The sequence below is a fragment of the Triticum aestivum genome, chromosome 5B (assembly GCF_018294505.1).
Source record: "Triticum aestivum cultivar Chinese Spring chromosome 5B, IWGSC CS RefSeq v2.1, whole genome shotgun sequence".
Lineage (NCBI taxonomy): Eukaryota > Viridiplantae > Streptophyta > Magnoliopsida > Poales > Poaceae > Triticum > Triticum aestivum.
This window is the reverse complement of record NC_057807.1, coordinates 178,570,074-178,590,884: the sequence shown is the minus strand read 5'-3', so window position 1 is coordinate 178,590,884 and position 20,811 is coordinate 178,570,074. Positions and strand designations below refer to the sequence as shown.

The 20,811-nt window shown below is 43.8% G+C and overlaps 1 long non-coding RNA gene across 13 annotated transcripts; it reads left to right on the top strand.

Annotated features, from left to right (window-relative positions):
- The first annotated feature begins 4,187 nt into the window (after nucleotides 1-4,187).
- LOC123110956 (uncharacterized) lies at nucleotides 4,188-12,386 on the top strand. 13 transcript variants are annotated; one of them, XR_006453902.1, is made up of 5 exons: nucleotides 4,188-4,989; nucleotides 5,897-5,972; nucleotides 6,147-6,201; nucleotides 6,481-8,805; nucleotides 9,224-12,386. It is a non-coding gene; the product is annotated as an uncharacterized lncRNA (long non-coding RNA). The 13 variants fall into 13 exon arrangements; XR_006453903.1 differs by lacking the exon at nucleotides 6,147-6,201 and having other exon boundaries at nucleotides 5,900-5,972; XR_006453898.1 differs by having other exon boundaries at nucleotides 5,900-5,972; nucleotides 6,147-8,805.
- Nucleotides 12,387-20,811: the final 8,425 nt, after the last annotated feature.

The following is a 20,811-nucleotide window of genomic DNA, read 5'->3' as shown; positions in this document are numbered from 1 at the left end:
TCTATACGCCACTTCTGCACACAAACGACCACTCTCTTCCTCTCTCTCTCTCTCTCTCTCTCTCTCCCCGCCACTAGCTCTCTTTCTCGCTCTCACACCCTTCTCCCACACACACTCGATGTCTCTTCCAAAGAGTCTGCTCCCCGCCCGCACCCATGCTATCCCGCTACTACACATGCCTTTGTCTCTCTTTGACACACATGTCACACCATTCCCCCTTCCCTATACTAGGTTTACATCATTAGTGGTCTCTCTACTCCACATATACACACTCCCTCTGTCGGTGTCAAAACCGGCGGATCTCGGGTAGGGGGTCCCGATCTGTATGTCTAAGGCTAATGGTAACAGGAGGCAAGGGACACGATGTTTTACCCAGGTTTGGGCCCTCTCGACGGAGGTAAAACCCTACTTCCTGCTTGATTGATATTGATGATATGAGTATTACAAGAGTTGATCTACCACGACATCGTAGAGGCTAAACCCTAGAAGCTAGACTATGATGATTATGATTGTCCCTCTAAGGACTAAACCCTCCGGTTTATATATACACCGGAGGGGGCTAGGGTTTACATGGAGTCGGTTACAAAGAAGGAAATATAATATCCGGATCACCAAGCTTGTCTTCCACGCAAAGGAGAGTCCCATCCGGACACGGGACGAAGTCTTGAGTCTTGTATCTTCACGGTCCAATAGTCTGGCCAAAGTATATAGTCCGGCTGTCCGGATACCCCCTAATCCAGGACTCCCTCAGTAGCCCCTGAACCAGGCTTCAATGACGATGAGTCCGGCGCGTAGTTTTGTCTTCGGCATTGCAAGGCGGGTTCCATCTCCGAATACTCCAAAGTAATTATCGAACACTTAAATCATGTTCAGGTTTGCAAGATGATCTTCACATACCACCGTAGAGAGCATAGCACTTCATAAATTTGATCTGCTGGCATTTTTTGTACGGCGTGCTCCTGCATCGTGGCCCAGCCCAACACGAACTGGTTTTACTTGGCCTCCCTCGATACGTGTTGCAAGGCGGTTTTACTGGCACACCTTGCCAAAGCAGAGATCGTGCTCCCCTTAGCGCGTGATCTTCCATTAATACAGGTGCACGCGTCCCCACGACATCTTTTGGTATGACTCTGTGTTTTTAGGTAAGTCCCGAGCGGTTACGCTGAGGACGCTTGATATTCTCCCCCTTTATAAAGGGGCCGAGGCCTATCCCTCTTTTTCCACCACTCTTGCGCCTTTTCGCATCTCGAGTTCCAACACCCGAAACCCAAGCTCAAGCACCTCGGATCCTCAACCATGTCCGGATCCAACCCTCAAGGCCGGTGGGTGGCCTCCTGGGTCACAGAGGAGGACATTGTGAAGCTTAGGGAGGTCGGATATCTGACCGCCGACATCAAGCACAGGCTTCCTGCTCCAGGGCAGGTCATCCCTACTCCCGAGCCCAACGAGAGTGTCATATTTGTTTCTCACTTCCTCCGTGGCTTGGGCTTCACCCTTGATCCCTTTGTGAGAGGACTCATGTTCTATTACGAGTTAGATTTTCACGATCTAGCTCCGGACTCTATCCTCTATATCTCATCGTTCATCGTTGTGTGCGAAGCTTTTCTCCACGTCACTCAACACTTCGGCATATGATTCAAGGCCTTCAATGTGAAGCCGAAGATGATTGAGGGATGACACGCGGAGTGCGGAGGTGCTGTAATAAGCAGGAATGCCGACGCCCCATGGCCAGAGGGATCCTTCCCATAGGTGTCCGATCTATGGCAGCGGAGGTGGTTTTACGTCACGGCTCCCAGAGGCACAAAGTGGGTGGCTGCCCCCAACTTCCGTTCGGGCCCTCCTTCTCAACTGGCGTCATGGACCAATATAGGACGGGATTGGGGGTCTGCTAGTGATGTACCAACACTGCAGAGCTATATTTGAGAGCTTCTTGAGAGGGACATTAGCCTTGTCAGCATAATTCAGGTAATGTTAATCCGACGGATGTTGTCGTGTAAACGCCGGCCTCTCCGAATGTGGGAGTTCAATCCGGAAGGTCCGCGGAATATTCTACACTTCTTCGGCCTGACGCTCGAAGGGATGTGTAAATTATTCTTCGGACCACAAGTAATGTGTCCGGATACCACCGAGGATGCGGGCCTGAGCTGCAATCGCCCAGATACCCAAGTAAGTAACCCAGAAACTGAACACTTCGTCTATTTTTGTCATAGTCCTTATTCTGAAAATCCTCCGTGGCCAGGAATGGCTCAGCAAGGCGAAGAGAATCAGGTGTCCGGTGCCACTTCCCGAAGGCTCGCCAAGTCCTGCCATAGCCAAGATGCTTGGTCGTGTGCTAAGTAAAGTGCCCTCAGGGAAAGACGAAGGGAAGAACAGAGAAGCAGAACTTCACACATTGCGCATCCAAACCGGGGGAATTGCTACCTCCCCAAAGGAGGATAGTCGGGGAGGGGAATCTAAGGCCTCCTCCCCTCGCGGGAAGAAGAGGGCCGCCTACGAAGACTTGGAGACGGAGGTGCCCAGACAAGGGAAGAAAGCTTCACCAGGGGGCCCTACCCCGAAGGGCGTCCTCACCACGCCATGCCCGCCAACGGGCCAGCCCTCAGCCGAGCTGTAAGTTAATCGTAAATACGAAGGTACTGCTTCCTTCTCCGAGAACAATAACCAGGATCCATTCTTTGTAGTCCGACTAGCATCTCTTCTCGATAGAGTTTGTCTTCGGGGGATCTCCTTCCGGAGATGATGGAGAGTGAGACCCCACCAACCTCTCCGCTTCATTAGGCGGGCGACCCCGAGGTGTCATCACGGAGGAGTCTAGATCTGCCGAAGCCAGAAGCTAATACTTCGGCCGCCATGAGCCTGGAGCGTTCGGCTCCCACGGGGGGGGGGGGGCAATAAGAAGGGTCCGACACAGTTCGGCGTCCCGCCGGACACACTGTCGGGCCTTCTGGAGCGAGCTGCTCTCTCGGAGGAGCACCGTTCATTAATGAGCATGGTGCTCGAGAAGATTTCATCCGCCACAAGCGGGTTGAATGAAGCCTTTACGAGCCTGCTCAGAGGCTTTGAGGTATGTAATGAAAAATACATAATTTTTGGCTGTGACGCACACGCTAGGTGTGCTCCGTATGGATAGTAGCCCCTGAGACTCTGGTTGCCCGCCCTAGGCAGCAAACGGAGGATCATATTGTTTAAGTAATGACCGCGTTGTATTTATGTGCAGGTGTCTAAGGATCCGGCAGCCGACCGGTCCGTTGAAGTTGCCGAACTAAGGAGGCAGATTGGAGCTATTGATGCCGATATCTCAATGGTGAATGAGCGGCTTAACGAGTCACAAGGTATGTGCTCTACTCTCCTTATGATTTTTTATACGAAAAACTGAGAGGAGCATAATGCTAATGTTATATGCTTGGACTGCGGACGGTGTTGCTGTCGTGGAAGCCCTGAGGGCAGAACTTGCCCTGGCCAAGGAACAGGCCCGGGCGAGCAATGCGGCTGCCCTAAAGGTGGCCGAAGAGTTGAGAGCCGAACAGGCTGCTCGTCGCCGGAGCGAAGACAAAATAGCCGAAATGGCTGTGGAGCTAGAAAACGCCGCCAACCGGTATGAGCTTCTTGAAAAAGAAAATCAGGCGAATAAGGCTGACCTGAAGAAGACCCTTGATGCGGCCAAGGAGACACGTTCCGACATTAGGGATGCGCGGGAGGAGCTTCGACAGATCGGAGAAATCGCGGCTAGAAACCCCTATTTATTGCGGATGAAGTTTTTAGATCCGAAGTACGCTCTCTGGATCGACGCTGGAGTCCTGCAGACGCCTATGCGGATTTGGCGAAGAGTACGGCTGATGCGGCCAAGTTTTTTGAGGATCAAAAAGATAATGAAGTGGAAAAGCTGTTCTGGTCGCAGTTCAGCGCTCCAACGTGCACATTGCCTTTGAGTGAGAGGATGGCTGCTGTGGCCGAGCTCCACAGAAGGCACAATAACACTTTCGGGCGAAAAGTATAAATATAGCCTCCATCATTAAAATTACATTGTTTTTACAATGACATGATTTGTCACTCGAACATGACATTCTTCGAGCACTAAGCCTTCTGCTACCTGCTCCAAGATGTGCTCGACCTTCTCGTTGGAGGGCTGGGCTATTCTGTTACCGGTCGGCTCTATAAGGTGGCGATCACATGCGAATCAAATAAAGGAAAAAGTCACCGTGCCCCGCAGAGACCCGTCATCCCCATTCCCATGCCCGATCCTCCCCAACCCCCTGCCCAGGCGCCGCCGGCCAGATCCCTGCCCAGCGCGCCGCCGGCCGGATCCCTGCCCAGCGCGCCGCCGGCCGGATCCCTCCCCAGCGCGCCGCCGCCCGGCTCCGTCCCCATCGCTCCGCCGCCTGGCTACCTCCCAGCGCGCCGCCGCCCGATTCCTTCCCCAGTGCTCCGCCTCCAGGCTTCCTCCCCAGAGCGCCGCCCGACTCCCTCCCTAGAAGCCACCGCGGCATGTTCCTCCGCCGGCCAATGGACACAGTGGGCCGTTCAACTTCCTACCGTTGGCCGTCCTCCCTGCCGCGGGGCACCTCTCACCCCTGCGCCGTCCGTCGAGACATTCCCCTATGAGCTTGAGGCAGAGCTCACCTTCTCCACATCCCCTTCCTCTACTTGTTGCAGCCGTCTATGTCGTAGGTCATCACACATCGAGGTTACCCCCCCCCCCCCCCCCCCCCCCCCCCCCCCCCCCCAGTGCTCCGCCTCCAGGCTTCCTCCCCAGAGCGCCGCCCGACTCCCTCCCTAGAAGCCACCGCGGCATGTTCCTCCGCCGGCCAATGGACACAGTGAGCCGTTCAACTTCCTACCGTTGGCCGTCCTCCCTGCCGCGGGGCACCTCTCACCCCTGCGCCGTCCGTCGAGACATTCCCCTATGAGCTTGAGGCAGAGCTCACCTTCTCCACATCCCCTTCCTCTACTTGTTGCAGCCGTCTATGTTGTAGGTCATCACACATCGAGGTTACCCCCCCCCCCCCCCCCATGGCTCTTGCTGCTCCCTTCATAGAGATTTTATGCTAGGTGTTTGTGTTAATGTTTGAAAAGAGAAGAATTTTTTCCCATGAATTCTGTTTTTTGTTAGCATGGCTAGTGAAATTGGAGAGCAAGTGGTACAAATCTTATTTTCCTGCAGGTTCATTGTGTTGCGGCCAAGAAGTACATTCTCTAAATTAGTCTGATGTAATTGGTTCATGAAAAGAAAACAATAGTTCAAATCTGCATTATACAAAACAATTCATACAAAAAAACAGTTAAGTATTGTTGTAAATTAGAAAACAGTATTCAATATTTTTTTATAAAAAAGTTCTCCACATAAAAAAATGCAACAGTAGTTCAACACAATATCAAGGAGAGTGTGAGTTGGGTATGGTTACAAACAAAATATATGTGTGAAAAGTTCGCTTCATCTGCATACGTAAGTTTAAAAAATTGTCGTAGAGCTAGTTCAAAAGATTTTCAAAAAGTAGAATGGTTGTGCTAGTTCAATTTTTTCAGTCCATCTTCTGTATGCTATTTAGTACATCTAATTCCAAATCGTAAGTACAATTGCCTTTATGTTTTCCATCTTCATATAACACAAAACAGGCAGTGGAGGATAAGGTGAGAATATATACTAATCAAATGTTTGGTGGCGTTGTCCATGTTTTGAATTTAAACCACTAGCTTTTTTATACACGAGGGCTTGTCCTGGGGGAGCCCTATATAGCCATGAGCACTACTGCTACAAACTTTAATCCCCCATTGTCCGGCCTACAGAGCATTAGGAAAAGTTCAAATATTTGTAATTCATTCAGTTCTTCTGGTTAGTAGACTAGTGGTTCATCTTGCTAAATCTTGTGGCTTAAAGTTCCTCCATGTTTTGTTACAGCAGTTCAATGTGTATTTTTAGAAGAAAATCAACAACGGCGGCTGCACTGGAGTAGCAGGACTACTATTGTTGATAGGTTTGTGAACTAATAAACATTCTTTTTTATGTTCTTGTGATGTTTCAGGTGTGTTTTGGGGCAATACAAATACATCGCTATAATTAGTACATATGTGGCACCTTGCAAAGTACTAAAAAGACCAACTAATTAGGATTACTATAATGAACTAACAATAAAATTTGAGTCCTTCAGGATCCTCTAGTTCTGGATGTCCACCGCCATCCCCGTCAACCCCTATTTCTTCACTGTAAGGAGGCTCTCTGCTCATCGCTCGGTTGTCCTCTATTTGTTCTAATTTCTGAAGAAATTGCAAATCAAGTTTAGTTTGATGATGGCTGTTGAGGATTACATCTGTGTGCTTTGATTGATTTAGTTTCCGAATCTTGACTTGCTAAAATGAACCTACTCTGTTTTCAATCAATCGATGGAGTGCGGGAAATCCAAATTTGTCTTATTGTTTACTCCATCAATTCATATAAGTTCAACTATTTTGTTGCTAATAAGTTCAGCTATTTTATCAAAATAGGGGGCTATAAGATGTTGACTGTCATTGCCCTTCCATTGATATCGTTGGAGTCGAACCATTCGCTGTGAGTTTCAGCCCATAGGTTGCTCGTGATCCTTGCTCCTTAAGCTCCACTTTGTCGGCGCCGTCAGTCCACAGAAGTAGGGGCGGCGTGCCCGTCAACAAACAAGAACAGAAGGTATGTGCTTGGAAAACTTGAAATTATATACACATTTAGGCAGCAGAAAGTTGTAGCTTCTTTCAAAGTTCAAAATGAAAAGATATTCAGTTCAACTTGTTCTAGGAAAACATGTGTGAGACCTTGGCAGCATGTCTATACACTATCTAGTGTAGAAAGAAATGTCTGGCATAGTCCAACGCGCCGCTGCCGCCTACCCCCTGCCTCTGAGCGCCGCTGGTCTATAAGTTCAACATGTATAACCCTATAAGTTCATACAAAACAGAAAACAAGATAAACAAAAATAATGAAACACAAAAACCCCATGGAATTCACAGGGAAAATATAACAAGTTCTAGGAAATAACTGTAGAAGTTCATATTTCAAAACAAATGAAGTATTTGGGAAGTAAAAATGAAGTATTTCAAAGTACAGAAATCTTTTTAGGTTTGTTTGGTAACTTCTAATGTTACTGAACATGAACTTGCTTGGTTCTTTTTACATGAATTTGCACATTGAACCCATCCGACAAACCGTTTGATCTGCCACTTTTAAGCCGTATTTGATCTACCATATTTCTCTAGTTCTTCTTGTACATCCGCCGCGAGCCCAGCGCCCCCATGCGATCCATCAACCACGGTTGAGAACCTCCGCCTTGCTTCCATCGCTGGCTGTCGTCCCTCCACCCCTCCTCCTCCCACAACCCTGATCTGGTTTCAGCGGCTGCCACGATGCAATGTTGCTGCTCCCTCCATACAACATGGACACAAACTAGCTGATGGATGAAAGAATGATTATAGATAATTATTGCTATTATCTGTAGTTTCTGTGAACTGATATTTGAGACTCTCTCTCGAGGCTCTGTAGCTTGTGTGGACGGATAGTGCAGGCTCGATGAACTCTGTCCATCTCGACTCTTGAACTGAGAGTAGATAGTAGAGAAGAATGTAGTGTTGCCTGTCAACTAGTGGTTTGGCCAGTTTCGAATTTTGGCCTGGTTGAACTTTTGATAGAGCATCAGTTTGTTGTCAGTTCTAGTGCACTCAAGCATAAGGAGGGTTTGACCTGTTATCAATGGATCACTATAACTTTCTTCCACCAAGGTGCTTTCACTCGGTGATGCAAGGCTTGTAATCTTCTCCCTCGTGAGCTCTCTCTCTCCCTATATATATATAAGTTTAGTTCACTTCAACTAGTTGATATTGGATTATATTGGTTGATTGCAAAATACTTTGCTCTTTACCCATCGCCGTGGCCCTGCTCCCTAACCAACACCGCCGGCCAACAACATGGCCCTGCACCCTGACCATCGCCACGGCCCATCATTCTCGCGCTGCCGCATCATGCACTCACCACGCCGTGTGTGGCATCCTCCCGACGAAGCGCCCCCGCTGTGTCGCGGGCTAATTTTCCGGCGTCACCCTCCGCCTCCTCAGCGCACAGGCCGTTCACCTCCGCCACCCCAGGCCGTACACCACTGCGAAGAGAGCCTGTTCAACTACGTGATAGAGAATTTTTGTACCAGACATAGTATTAGTTCGATGTGTAATCTATCATCAGTCCATGAAAAATTACAGAATAGTTGGTGTGTGTGCAGAAATATCGTCAGTGCAAGTTTCAAAACTCTGTAAGTTTAGATATATCACCTAAATAAGTAATGATTTGCAGCAAGTTTCTTCAAAATTTTGTAAAGTTTAGATATATCACCTAAAGTATCGTCAGTGCAAGTTTGAAAATTCTGTAAGTTCAGATATATCGGAAAGAAAAATTGATGAGTCACCATCTCCTTTATATTCATGTTCTCTGCAGCACAGGTAGCAGTGGGACTGACTGGGAGTGATCCCTATATAACTCAGGAAGCACGTCAGTATAGAAGGCAAAAATCTGTAACCTATATAACTCCTGTTTGTTCTGACTTCTTGTTTCTCTACAGCGGCCAAATCCCGGCACACCTGATAGTTGAAACTTACACATGGCCTGCGACCAACTGCACCGCCTCTATAAGCTCCTCGGGAATGACTTGGTAGTAGCTGGGATCCCCTTACAGCGGCAAAATCCCGGCGCACCCAGCCGCCGCTCGTGATCCCTGCTCCTTCAGCTCGACTTCGCCGGTGCCGTCAGTCCACAGGAGTAGGAGCGTCATGCCCGGCAACAAACAAGAACATAAGGTATGTGCTTGGAAATTTAAAATTCCGTATACATTTGCTGAAGTTACCTTATACTCCCATCAATCTTATGATTTAGAATAAATTTCAGCCATGATTTAGACTTTCTTTTTGCAATAAATAAGTTCACTATCTCGGTACAATTAGTTGACCATCTCAGTACAACTATTATTGGGTGTGCTAAAACTAGATGCAAGTCTAAGGTAACTTCAGCAAATGTATACGGAATTAATGTGTAAACCGGTACATGCTCCTTGTTGATAAAATCTAGCCCATTCAAAGTAGTCATGATTGGACTAGGATGCTATGTTTTATCATTATCTAACAGTGCATACATCGTTATCTAAGTGCAGTACATCATTATCTTACAGTGCAGATTTTACAGTGTAGTACAGTAAATCATGATCTAACATTTTTACAGGAACTACACGCTATATACAGAATTTCTACAGAAACTGCTGCAGATACATGACTTATGAGGCTACCAGAGGCTACTACACCTCCAGATTAATGACAGCCTGCAACTTACTTGCTTCCAACACACTAGTAACACATTCTAAGGTTCGTAATCGGCTACTTCAAAGCGCTATTGCTATTCTGTGGGTAAAGGTCCTCATTTTGTTGATGGTGGCATCTTACAAAGAAAAGGTAACCTGCTTTTACTTATTATTCTTGTACTTTGCCCTTCAAATATAGAAGTAGAATCAATGTCAATAAGCATTTTCACAACTTCTCTTATTGTCGGTCGCTCAGAAGGTGCTCGAATAATTCAAGCAATGGCAAATGTTAAGGACCTTTATTATAACTTTTGATCCATAGTTGCTAACTTTTAGATCACAAACCGCTCTAGTATTCCGGTCTGAACATTGGGACCAAACCCATTTTGATCATGACATGATAAAAAATGGAATGGTGGGAAGTAGCAGGTCCAGTTTCTAGTAAATGGGATCGTGGGCAGATGCATAATAGTCCTATCCTATAATCTGCAGTTTTCAGGATAAACGGGATCAAACGGCTTCTTCCCCAGACCATGCTCGGCTTTCTGCCTAGGCAAACCCCTTTTATTCCTCCCAGGCACAACCACAACATCCTTCTCAGTCCAAATTGACCGCTGACTGCGGTCCAAGTTCGGCAAATAATTTTTTATTTCGGTCCAACCTGGCCGTCCCAAGCAATTCACCGTCGCAGCTACTAGGCCGATTGCGTCGAGCCTCCTGCCACCGCCGGTGGGGCTCCATCGCCGTACTGCCCATACCGTTCACCGCCACCACACCGGATCGTTCAACGACACAACCCGAAGCAGTTCAACGCCGCGGCTCGGGAGGCACACACTTCGCCTCTCCATCCCAGGAGAGCAGTACATCTCCTTGTGCACGAGCAGTCCTTTGCCGATGTACACTGCTGCTCTAAGCTCTTTGGCCACTTCTCCAATATGTCCAGCACCGTCCCTAATCCAGCCCCGTGGCATCCCGACGGTCGAGTTCATGTCGAGAAGCAGTCCACGACCGTGAGCTCCTATTTCCACTATAGTGGTTGGGTTGCCGTTTTCCTCATCCTTCCCGGTGCGCGACAACCCAGCCCACATGCTGCTGCCGTTCGCCACCCCAAAATAGCTTCGTCTATGTAAATGCTACTAAATCAGTGGTTTGATTCAGCAGCCTCCTTCAGTTCAAACACATGAACTAAAGTAATCAGAGAAGAACAATATACTAAAGAACAATGTACTGAGTTTTTTGTTGACCAGCGAAGAAAAATATACTGAAATTACAGGGGATAACACAATGCAGTGCTAGTCACTATCATTAGTACTTAATGTGAGTCAAAAAAGAAGTGTTGGACAATGGTTCGTTGTTAATTAGTGACCAGAACTTGTGTACTTTGGATTATACTAGTGCAAATGTAGCCTCAAATTCCTAGTACGTGTGAACATGCACACATCTGACAGAAAATGGGTTCATGAGAAAATGAGGTTCTTATGATCATGTTTATTGTTAACTTATTCAGAAGAAATGCTATTAAGTTATATCATTAGTGAAAACACAGTTAAATTATTAAAAAATAATTGTATCAGTTCTGACTCGAGAGGGTGTAAGTGCAGAAGAAAATATTGGTGGCTGTAAAGGGTCATTGATTGAAAATGTTATAAGTTCACCACGACGTCTCAGATAAGTTCGTGAAAAAGATCAAACAAAAAAGAAACCCCAAATGGGAATTCGAATGGTAAAAGTTTAAGTCAAAAATTTCCACTTGGCCTAGATAGCTCATATATACTTCAATCTTGTAATTTAAAAGGTCAAGTCACAAGTTCGGAGATGATTGTTTGCAACTAGTTTGCTTTGATGATTCTGTAATTGCATCAGGCCATTACAGAAAATGGCTCTAGTAGTTCATTATTTATTTCAATTCATGAAATTGATACAGTGCGCCGCCCCGCCCGCAATGTCGTTGTTGCTTGCTAGCTGCCGGTGGTTCGTGTGCCCTGGTCGCTGGTGCTATAGGGTAAGGTGAGTGAGAAAGAGATTACTGAGAGGGATTTGCTGCTGCTGTTGTTCCTTGTATTGATAGAGGATTGTCGAATCTAAAGCTAGCTGCACCTTCGCATCCTATGCACTGTCACATATGAGTTGGTGCTCCTACAGTAGTGTTCTAATTGGCAAAAGAACAATGAGAAGGGAAAGAAGATGGTGGTTAAATATTAAGTAAAAAAGAACTGATAGAATGAGGATAACATAAAACAGTGTGTGACTGAAAGAAACTAAATAGTTTGGTGTGAAACGTTGTGCTTTTCTCTGGTGCTGTAGTTCAATTTACTACAACCGTTCTGCTTGTAATAGCATCTTCTGCAGGAAGTTCGAGATGGGAGCACTTGTTTCAAATGCTCTCCTCCCATTCGCGATGCTGCCAACAAGGAAAACCTCTGGGAAGCTCTGCTGGTAATGCAATCTCCTATCCATCCCAGCTCCAACTTACTGCTGCTAATCAATTGTCTGCATGTAATTGAAAAGTAGGTGTTTGTTGCATAAGTTCTGAACTTGTAGGTGTTTGTTGCACAAGTTCGAGTTGTCGCTACTCGGAGAAGCTACTACTATTGCTAGCTTTGGGGTTCACATGCTACAGCACATGGATCCATGGACAATGAATTAATATGAGAGAGATAATTTGGTTGTGTCATGCTCTTTAGTGTTTGTTTCTATTCCTGTTAGAACCAAATAGTGTTTGAATTTTTTTTATTTTGTGCTCTCACATATTTGTTTGGGAAGTACAAACACATCAGCACAGTGAGTAAGGATGTGGCACCTTGGGGAATAATGCCTACAAAGCAAGCCCAGGATGACGACGCTGATCACTAGCATGAAGGATACCAAGCAGGCTAAGGATGAAGTACACGATGAAGGCAATGAGGACAATGAAAACATGCAATCCATAAACATAGCAGCAGCTGCAAGTTCTTCTGTGTATGATAATATGATTGCTACTTTTTAAAAGAAAGTGTATATGATAGTTTGATGTTTCTACAAGAAAGGAAAAAATGGTTTGAATTAAAAACATTGATCAGTATGAATAGAAAACAATTATCAGTTCGAGTGCTCTCTCCTTCCTATTTTGGTTGATGTCCATGAACAGACAAAAAATTGTATGGAATGTTTGATTACTACTAGCATATATGTTTAGATCATAAATAGCTATCGGTTCTTCTATGGAATTTGAGAAAGTTCGTCTATGAACCTGAGGAATATATGCTCAAAGAAAAACAAAGAAAAAGCACATCACATTTATTGTGGAAAAGTTTATTTTAGTTCAGCTATATAAACTATGTTGGTTCGATGATGAAAGTTCGACTGCTCAACACAAAACACACTCAGTATGTGAAAACACGCTCAGTATAAAACTATACATACATTCGTTCAAGTACTCTTTTTTCGGAATATATATTCGTCCGTTCTACAAAGAAAAAATGGTTGAATTAAAAATATTGATCAGTACAAGTTAAAATTGTGGTCCGTTTGGAATAAAAAAATTGACGGAAATTCAACTTGTAAAAGTTCAAGCAAAAAGAAACCCCATGCAATTCAAATGAGAAAAGTACAAGCCATAAAATAAGAGAAGTCTAGAAAATCGTTATAAAAAAAGTTTATTAAAAAAACATTTTCTTTAAAAAAATATCATTCAGTTTGATGATATAAATCATGCAAGTACAGGGGCGACGATACAATAAACTATTGAAAACTTACGAGCAAAACAGAGCAAAGTCTAGTTACTGAAAACATGCTTAGTGCAAACCCATGCAAGCATCAATATAAGTACCCTTTTTCGGAACCATTCAAATTACTCTACAAAAAATAGCTCAGTACAAACGTAAACATATATCAGTATGACTACTATGTTTTTCAGACGAGAAAACAGCAGGATCCGTCATGTCGTATTCAAAATTACTCTTAAATGGTTGCGAAGTAGAGAAAATGTTCAACATGGCTAAGTTTCGCATTTTCGATAGCTATCTAACGGTATATTATTTGCCATATTTCGACAAACTTTTTAAAAAATCGCGTTCAAAACCAAATTTGATCATATTCGAATTCAAACCGTAAGGAATTAGAAAAACATTTCTATACGAAAGCGCATTTTCCATAGCTTTCCAACGCCGTGTCATTTGTGTCAATCCGATATACCGTTTGCAAACAATCGCGAAAATACGTTTCGCCCAGAATTTCACCGTTTTTCAAATTACTTTTAAATCATATAGAATTAGAAAAAACAATACATATATGGAAGATGCGGATTTTCATCAGCTTTTCAACGCCATCTTATTTGCTTAATTCCGACAAACCATTTAAAAATTGAGTCCAAAATACGATTCACGTTTTCGGTTTTGAAAAAATGGTTTTTTCAAAACTGCTCTTAAACCATAATGATTTTGCAAAAACGTTCAATATACTTGAAATATGGTTGTCAAGATCTTTCCAACGATATATTATATGCTCCGTTCCGACAAAAAAATTACAAAAAGTTTTTGAACTAAAGAAGACGATCTTTTAAACACAACTGAAAGCATCAGTTCAACCGCTTCGAAAACATCAGTACAACCACCTGAAACCGTCAGTTCAAAAAGGGTAACAGAATAGCCCAGACGTGTGTGTATATATATATACAGACGGTCTATTCTGCTAATATTAGCAGAATAACTATTCTGCAAACCACTTCCGCACTGCACGCTGAACGCAAGTGCACTGCATCTTCTTGACGCCGAGCACTGCAATAGAGACTAGTGAACTTCTCGTTGGAAAAACCTGTACGCGTTATTTTTTCGGTACTGTTTTTGCTCTAATTTTTTAACCTTTTATTAGAATGAGGCGTGTAATATACCGTTGAAAAGCTATGGATTAGGCGCAACTTCTACATGTTGAATACTTTTCGAGATTCCACACGGTTTAAGAGCAGTTTTGAAAATGGTGCGGCGGATGACGAGTGGCAGCGAACGTTTTTTCACGTTTTTTTCTAAACCGCTTGTCGGAATGAAGCAAATGATACGCCGTTGGATAGATATCGTCGAGGCGCATCTTTTTCATATATAAATCTTTCTCTAATTCGTTATGGTTAAAGAGCAGTTTCAAATTTACTAAATCGCGTAACTCTGTTTTTCAAATTTTTTGAAATTTTCGCTACTGTTTTCGCTCCAGTTTTCTAATCGTTTGTTGAAACGAGACGCATGATACACCGTTGGAAAGCTATGGACAAGGCGCAACTGTCGTATGTTGAAATGTTTTTGAGATTCCTTACAGTTTTTAGTTAATTTTGAAAATCGTGCGGCTGACGTCGAGAGGCAGCGGCTGTTTTTTCGCGAAATTTTCCCGAACGGCTGGTCAGAATGATTCAAATCATACGCAGTTGGAAAGATATCGACGAGGCGCAACTTTTTCATGTAGAACACTCTCCCTAATTCTTTATGGTTTAAGAGCAGTTTTGATTTTAACGAAATGCGGACACACTGTTTTTTCGCGACACCAAAATCGTGGTATGTACTGCATCAGATAGAATACCGCACTGCTTTAGACTGAAAACCGCACTGCAATGTCTACAAGGAACTGCATTATTACTTTTTTTGCTAATATTTCTCTTTTGTAATTTCATCTAAACCTCGAGGCGGAGTGTAGTGACCTGCACGCAACGACGAAGTGCACTGCAACTTCCGATTGCATTTTACTTTTTTTGAACACACGACCCTGTAGGAACGAGGACAGTTTAATGTTTTTGGAGAAGTGGACCACGGCCTTAATCGAAGCGAGCTGCATGGTTTTTCTTCTTGTTTTCAAAAAACATATAAAGGCATTTCTAGACTACACGGTTGAGGACAATGAACTGTATGTTTTTTCCGTTTCCAATAATCCTTTTTTACTGGCGATACCGGCCTACATGAACGGGTAAGTGTACTACCAATTTTTGGCATATAGAACCACACATATTTTTATAAAGCGAATCACAAAGTTTTTAACAATGAACTACAATAGTTTGAAAAAATGTACTTCTTTAATTCACCGAGCGCACTGCTTTTACAAAGAAAAGATTTTACAAACTGAATAATCCACACAAATAGTCTTTTTTTTCTCCACATGCATAGCAATAATGCAAATTCTTTTGCATTGCCGAACCACACGCACTCGCCACATGTAACGAGAAGTGAGCTGCTTTCCGGTGTGCTTTTGTTTTGGAACACCAAGTGAACCACGAAGGAGTTTTATGGCGAACTTCGCGAGAGAACAAAGTGAGCTTCAAAACATACATATCCATTCATTATTTTTACACAGCCATCCAGTACATAGCAGAATCAACGACGGAGTACCCAACTGTACTGCACTAGGCAAAGACTTGCTTATGCAAATTACCATCCATTTTTCTTACTACAAAATGAACTTCAAATGCAATAGGCAGTACCCTTTTTCTCTCCGAGTTTCTCATAAACAACAAAATGAACTTCAAATGAACAACGACGTTCTGTTTCTTTTCTTTACTGAGGCCTTTCGGTAACTGGAACCGCACTGCATTGAAATGCAACCAAAGTGTAGGTCCAAATTCTGAAAACGCAAAAAGTAAGCTTCTTGCCGCAGCGCACTGCATTGCCTTTTTGCCTGAAACGGGTGTGCACTGCACTCGTTTCCTCTTTCTTTTTGCTGGTAGTCTTTCTCTCTGCAAAAATAATGAAACTGGACTAAAAGAACAAACAACAGCAGCATGCAGTGCACTAATCTTTTTGACTATTTACTGGCGGTGAAGCAAAAATAAGCAAACTATACAGGAAACTCCAGCGGCAACTGAATCGCATGGGGCCATGGGGCCGCTGCGACCACCACGGTGGTGACGAAAGGCCTCCGGTTGGTGTCGGTGACGCTGCTCCTGGAACCAAACCGCCACACGCACCAAACCGCATCGCTTGCTGTAGCGCACTGCAAGATCAAACCAACTGCACGGCCACACGCACCAAACCACATCACTTGCCCTAGTGCACTTCAAGCCCGGACGCCTGGACTGCAAGGGAAGGAGGGGCAGCTCGTCGGGAAGACATGGCGGATCTCGTCGATGATGCAGAAAGAGCCTGCTGTACTGCATCAACTATCGTGGACAACTTTTGGACAGCAACAGGGGATGTTTTGTGGTGGAGTTGGCCATGGACCGGGGGGAGGGGAGGTGGGGAGAGAGGGGACAGATGGAGACGAGGAGGACTGCATGGTGTGGAATGGCGTGCTGCTACACCCACACAGTGGACTGCATGGTGCCGCCACTGATGGCTTGATGGAGCAGACCACAGGAGGCCCAAAGAGGATGGTGGGGCAGTTGTGGGCGCAGCCGCCGGTGAGTATAGAGAAGGGAGAAGGCCATGGGAGACTGACAGCCATCCCGTGGTAGCCGTCGCATGGACGGGAAGGCCGGATCCGGCGGCAGGGCGCCGGAGGGAGGGGGACGGGGGCTGCTAGATCCAGCGGAGGAGGTTGGTGGAGGGGGAGGGGAGGGCGGCAGAGACCGTCCCCGCCTCAGAGGGAGCGTCAAACAGAAGGCCACGGGGTGTCGCCAGATCTGGCAACCAGAAGGAGGTGGGGCCATGGCCGGTCCTGGTCGGCCTCGACGCCCGGTAACCTCGGCACGGTGGAGGAAGGCGGGAGGGGCGCCGACGCTTGTTGGGTAGTGTGGGTACCTAGTTGGGAGGCGGTGGGACGGCGCCGGTTCAGGGTGGCGCGGTTCCAAGGGAATCTGGGCGTTGGAGGTAGGTGGCGCGGCGTGGCCGGTGGCCAAGGCGGGGCGGCGCGGGGTGGGTGGTGGCCGGGGCAGGGCGTGGCGGGGTGGGTGGTGGCCGGGGCGGGGCGGCGCGGGGTGGGGTGGGTGGTGGCTGGGGCGGGGCGCTGCGTGGTGGCTCGGTCGGGAGGTGGGGGGAGCCCGTTGACTAGGGGAGAGAAGTGCGGGGTGGTTGGGATAGTGGTGGTAGGTGCTAGTAGTAGCAAGGTGGGGGGCGATTCTGTTCGTGTTTGCTTTGCGGTGCCGAACTGTTAGCAGAATAAGGATGTTTGGTGTGCAGAATAAGACTCTAGAGGGTGTTATCATAATAGACCCACCCTATATATATATATATACATAAACACTATTCTGATCACGGGATCAGAATAATATTCTGATCACAACCTGAACTGCCTGAGTAACGCGCGTGACCTTCCCTGTGAACTAGGTTGAACTTCCGCCAACATTGCCCAAATGGGGCTTGCGATATACCGTTGGAAAGCTATGGACACCAATATCATGAAACAACTTAAATTTTTGCCAAAATGTAAGCGGTTTAAGAGCAGTTTTGAAAACCGTTTTTTCTTCACACAAAAACGTGAATCGTATTTTCGATCGCATTTCTAAACCGTTTATTGGAATGAGGCAAATAATATGGCGTTGGAAAGCTGCTGCAAAACCGCTCCTTCCAGATGTTGAAAGTTTTCTCTAATTCCCTATGATTAAAGAGTAATTTGAAAAAACATAAAATTTTGTAAACCGAACAGCTGAGTTCATTTTTTCGATGTCATTTCTAAACTGCTAATCCAATTGAGGCATATGATATGGCGTTGGAAAGCTTATGAAAATGCGCTACTTTTTCATCTTGAAAGTGTTTTCTAATTTTGAACGGTTTAAGAGTAATTTAGAAAACGGTCCAAGTCCTACCGACTTCGTATTTTCAAGCTAATTTTTTAACCGTGTGTCCGAATGCAGCAAATGATATGGCGTTGGAAAGCTTGAACAAATACGAAACTTTTTGGTATGTATTGTTTCCCTCAATTCCTTACGGTTTTAAGTCAGTTTCGAAAATGGAGAAAAACATATTTTTGCCGTAATTTCTACAAACTTTATCAGAATTGGGCAAACAATATACTGTTGAAAAGCTACGGAAAATGCAAAACTTTTTCATGTTGATGGTTTTCTCTGATTACTTGCCGTTTTCAAGTAATTTCGAAAACGGCGGGAGCATTCGTTCTGCCTCTATCGCGAAATAGATTCTTCGAAAATGCACCGCGTGAAGAACCTGAACTTCTCTGTGCGTGTACCTGAACTTCACTCTGTTTTTCACATGATTTTTTTGCTCGTAGATCTTCATCCATTGCTCGTAGCTCTCCATCCCACTCACGGAAATTGAGCGGGTGATATACCGATGGAAAGCTGCTGTAAACACGCAACTTTCCTGTGTTGATCATTTTTTCATACTCGCGACGATTTTGAAAGTTTTTCATCTGAAATTCATTTAGCGTAGTAGTTGAACTTCCTGCTGTTTTCACGTTGAACTTCTGGGACGTATTTTTGTTTGTAATTTTCTCATCCATTCGTAAGTGTTACACAAATAATATTCCTTTTGTACAAATGTCTCTCACAATAATTTTTTTAACTTTCTCCGACCAAGGACTTGAACTTACACAAATGATATTACCATCGTTTCGAGGTAAATTAGAAAATGGCGAGATCATGATTTCTGCGTTCATCGTGAACGGAAATGCACTGCGTGAAGTAGTTGAACTTCTGGGGCATGTCTGTTTGAACTTCACTCTGTTTCACTTTATTGTATTTTTATATGAAATACACACCGTGTAGTACGTGAACTTCCGATTGTTATCACTTTGAACTTCTCTCTGTTTGAGAGAATTGTTTTAAAACACAAAAAACTACATTTTTATGTATTTTGGACATCTAAATACATGGTGAACCTCTCTCACAAGAATTTTTTGAACTTTTCCTCACTGAGCACTGGAACTTCTAGCAACCATTTTTTTTCCGTTTATGAGTTGTTTTTAAAAGTGCAAAAAATGGCGTTGTGTTTTTATTTTTTAAACAGGTAAATCCTAGGTTTTAATAAACTCCGAACTTCTGTGTTATTTCAATTTGAACTTCACCTTTTTATATTTATTTTTGAACCTCCCCGGCCAGAGCACTTGAACTTCTTTCAACAAACATTTTAAGCTTTTATTTTTCTATACTTTTATTCTCACCTGAAATGCATTCCTTATAGTACTTGAACTTCTCGTTGTTTTCACTATGAACTTCTGTCGCATTTTTGTGTATACGTCAAATTACACGCAATTGAAGGTTGGACGTAATTTTTTTGCCATTTTAAAACATGTAATTGGATGTCGGACGTCCCGCAATAGAAATTCTAAACCATGCACGGAGGTGCACATGAACTTTTTGCAACAAATCTGAGTTTTTTATATAATTCGAACTTCTATGTTATTTTAAATTGAACTTCTTAGTCTCATTCTTAGAAAAAATGTTTTCAAATAAGCATCAAACATTTTTTAAAAAGTTGAACCTCATACTTTTATTTTTCGTAGAAATGGAAAGAATTTGAGTTTTCCGTAAACATAAAACTACTCCTTTTATTTTAATTTGAACTTCTTTACTTTTATTCTTTAGTAACAGAAGAAAACCTGTGTTTTTTTATAAATATCAAACTTCTCTATTTTTACAATTTGGACTTCTTATTTTCTTTTTGAAATCAAATTGCTCCCAAATAATAACTGACCTTCTTCATGGATTGAGAGAATTATTTTAAAACACTTTTTTTTTCTTTTTTGTGTTTTTGAACATGGGAATACTAGGTGAACCTCTCTCGCAAGGATTTTTGAACCTCCCCGGACAGAGCACTTGAACTTCTTTCAACAAACATTTAAGCTTTTATTTTTTTATACTTTTATTCTCACCTGAAATGCATTCCTTGCAGTAGTTGAACTTCTCGTTGTTTTCACCTTAAACTTCTATGACGTATTTTTGTTCAACCTCTCTCAGAAAGAATTTGAACCTCTAACCTTTTTTGTAGAAACGGGGAAAATATATGTTCTCAATAAATTTTGAGCTACTCTGTTTATTTAAATTTGATCTTCTTTGTTTTGTTCTTATAGTAAAAGGAAAAATATCTTAGTCTTTTTGTAGAAGTTAAACAATCTGAACTTCTCATTTACCTGTTTTTGAATTTCATTTCTTTAAAAACATGGAGTATACGGGAATAAAATGCTCTTCACCAACCTCTCTAGACTTCCCATAGGAATAAAAAATTGTTCGCTACATAAACCCTTTTGTCCCCAACCTCTCTAGAATTTCTATATTTTTTCCCATAACTTTCTTCAGGGTATTGGATCTGTTTGTAGTGCTGAAAACACACACTTTTTGAGAGAGAAGAAAAATAGTGGTACACCTTGTGAAGACATGAACCTGTAGCGCAATAATATTTGAACTTCTTTGTATAGATTGTCTCTGTCAGCATGCGCATAGTTTTTCAAACCAAAATTTGAAACAGGGTAAGAACAAAAAAGAGTACAAAACGAGCATGAACTAGCATAAACATGTGAGAAAAGTCCATCACAATCTGAATAAAATCTATGGCTTTTTATGAAAAACTCTCTAAAACTTTTTCTTCCCCTGTTATGAATGATCTTCAATTTACAAAATCACAGCAAAAAGAAGAGAAGAGAGCAGGATCCATGGGGAGGCGTAGGAGCA